Source organism: Varroa jacobsoni, unplaced genomic scaffold (assembly GCF_002532875.2).
Source record: "Varroa jacobsoni isolate VJ856 unplaced genomic scaffold, vjacob_1.0 scaffold_39, whole genome shotgun sequence".
NCBI classification, from domain to species: Eukaryota; Metazoa; Arthropoda; class Arachnida; order Mesostigmata; family Varroidae; genus Varroa; species Varroa jacobsoni.
Window position 1 is genome coordinate 406,381 of NW_019212941.1, and position 2,924 is coordinate 409,304.

General features: G+C 35.7%; 1 long non-coding RNA gene across 1 annotated transcript; it reads right to left on the reverse strand.

Moving 5' to 3' along the window:
- Window positions 1–450: 450 nt before the first annotated feature.
- Window positions 451–2,475, reverse strand: LOC111260072 (uncharacterized). Its single transcript, XR_002680052.1, has 2 exons — window positions 2,069–2,475; window positions 451–908 (listed from the first exon to the last, which is right to left on the reverse strand). It is a non-coding gene; the product is annotated as an uncharacterized LOC111260072 (long non-coding RNA).
- Window positions 2,476–2,924: the final 449 nt, after the last annotated feature.

Here is a 2,924-nt window from a genome sequence, read left to right on the forward strand (position 1 = left end):
ACACAGATATAGACAATATATTGTCGGTGCAATTGTTGATTTATAGAGGAAGAATTCGAACGTCATCCATAGAAGGAAACTTCTATTAGACAGTTAACAGTAAGCCTGTCAGAGTTACCCCCGCTGTTCGCTTGACAATATCGAGCAATATTATTGTAGACAGTATAACTACAGCTTTATATTGTCAACCTTCATAAGTTAATGGCGTATTATAAAATGTATTTAATGGATATCGTGGCAGTGGCCCAAGGGGACTTCAGCCCTCCAGCGACATTTGTGATAATCATAATAATAAAAGCATTTCAATTATCTAACTAATTGGAAGCAAGTTTTTTTTCGGTGTATTTCTAAAGTTGATACTAAAACCAATAAGATCTAATACTATAATAATTACAAACAATAAAACGGCTTATCCAAATTTAGATTTAGTAATAAAGTTCGTCACTTAGCTCGTACTTCGTATTGAGTAAATTTATTGTTTGACCTTTCGAAGACGAAGAACGAATGTTTTGGAACAAATGAGTGGCAAACAGGGCTAAGTGCGATTCTTTTGTGTTAAGTAAATATTGTTGCAAATATGAGTGCTATTGTTAATTTATTGCTGCCGACGCTTTCAGCCACGTCATATGTTTGCCAAGTGGATCCGTAAACAAGTTAGGCTGGATATTACCACGGTTTATGGCGTTCAGGCTTGATCATTCTCGACCTGTGCTTGAAGTTCTATGCGTTTTTTCTGTTAAAAAATGTCTATAATCGGTTTCTCAACTTTATTACATAGATCCATAAAGTAGAACGTTGTACTATTGTGACATCCTTGTCATAGCGTTTTTAACAAAGGGATTTTTTAACACTAAGTTGAACTCTTCAGCGCCAATATCCAAGTTCACGTTTAGCCGAGGTTGTTTTAACTGAAAATTGTTAAAAACTACGTAACCGTTTAATTGGTATAGCTATAATTTTTCTACAATTTTTTATATTTCTATAATCTTCAGCAGCACTTTGCTATGATATATCCCCGAGCTATCGTTACTTGTATTTTTTCAGGTTGCTGTAGATAATCTACTTTGCATAGATATGAAAGTGAAGCACTTCAGATCTTAAATGATGACTCACGCCTCATTCGTATTTCTTTATAGTTGGTTTTATGCTCTTATTCCTAAGTTCGTAAACTTTGCCTTTGTATCTTAGCTAATCAACTACTCTAAAAGAAACCATTCTTTGTTGAAGCATCGCTTTTGATCTGTTACCCGTTGCTAGATAAAAAAAAACAGACTATACGTTCCCAGAAACCTAGAACTCTGTCCCCTCCTTAAACACCTTAAGAAAATATACAAGATATAGGTGATCAAATATTTCCTTGTCTCGGGAATAAACCCCCTACACTCGGCCTCTTTCTTTCATTCTAGATAAAAGCTCACTTTTTGAACAACTGTTTAATCTTTCTGTTCAGATAATATTAGGTAGGTATTCTAGGTGCGAATGCAGTGTTGCTCCTGTTTAATAAGTAAATAATAATAAATGCCTGTTAATAAAATGTATTTTCACTTCAGCATGATAAACGACAAAGTTTTGGGCTTGTTGCACAAGGATCCACCGATTTTTGTAATGCCGCGTTTTAGCCACGCAGCGCATTGCTTGCGTCTTGATAGGAAAAAACGAAGACGGTGTATATGTATGTAATATCCTTGTATGTAATACTTTGTATGTAATATACATGTATGTAATATACTTGTATGTAATACTTTTTTGAGCCCAACTCCTACACTTCATTTTATTGTTGATTCTATCTTTTGCTTTCCAATTGTAACATTAGTTAGCAGGTTTCGAAATATAGTTGTATATAGATTTGCATTTAGCATATTTCTTTTTCACTGAATAAAATATATATATATTAATATCAGGCTGAAATGACCAGGGCAATTGAAAAAAAAAACAAGATACAACAGAGTGTAAACGAGTTGATCTATATCTCAAAGCATAGAAAATATGGGTGTGTTTCTGAAGAATTAAAGTATCAACAATTATATTTCAAAACTTAAGGCGTGAGCTTAGGACCGGGTCAACTTACAACAAAAAGGGCAGAATCCAGGATCTTCGATATGCCAGCATCTCATGTGAAATCCGTAATAAGCCCGCCTGCTTAAAACTGAAGCTTACTCTAAACAAGCTAGTAAAAAACAAGTATCATCTTAGCATTAGTAAATAAAACAAATTACCACAAGGTAATGGTGTAACCAATTTGATATCGTGTGATACTGTGCCATTGACAATCGTTCACTTCGCTATGACTGTTTATGAAGTTCAACGTGATTAGTCTAACGTGAACTGTGTACGTGTTCACGACTTAATCTCTGTTAATGAAGTTCGTCGCACCATCGACCCGTTGAACTATACCGCCGTCAGCAAAAACACGACCTTCGAGGCTCTAACGTTCATCTTGGTCTGTGTACGCCAAGAGGATCTACACTACAAACTGCGTTCGCCTGTAACAGTAAGATTGTAATAGGAAGTGACCATTACGTCTCATTATAGCCTGATCGTTACATCGACTATAGGCACTTCGGTACGAGGCTAATTTTATAGTACGGCGATATAGGCCGTATAAAGAACGCAACGCTTGATACTTTTAGAGAAGGTTGATAGCTTATATAATATACGCGCGGATTTACTTTACGCCTTAATGAAATTGTAAGTAATATAGGTCCTGGAAAATGCCTTTTTTTCCTAGAAAGCTTTTTTTGCGTTTTTTTTTTTCCACTTAACGAAGCGATTACTATGTTACTAGACTGTTCTTTCTTAATGCCACTACAAAGTCTACTCTGTCTGATGTTTCGTCTGGCCATCAAAGCGGCAGGTTCTAGTGTAGGCATGAATGTCTCGGAAGACGCAGAGTATATTTCGAAGTGAACGAGCTGTTAGTGGCA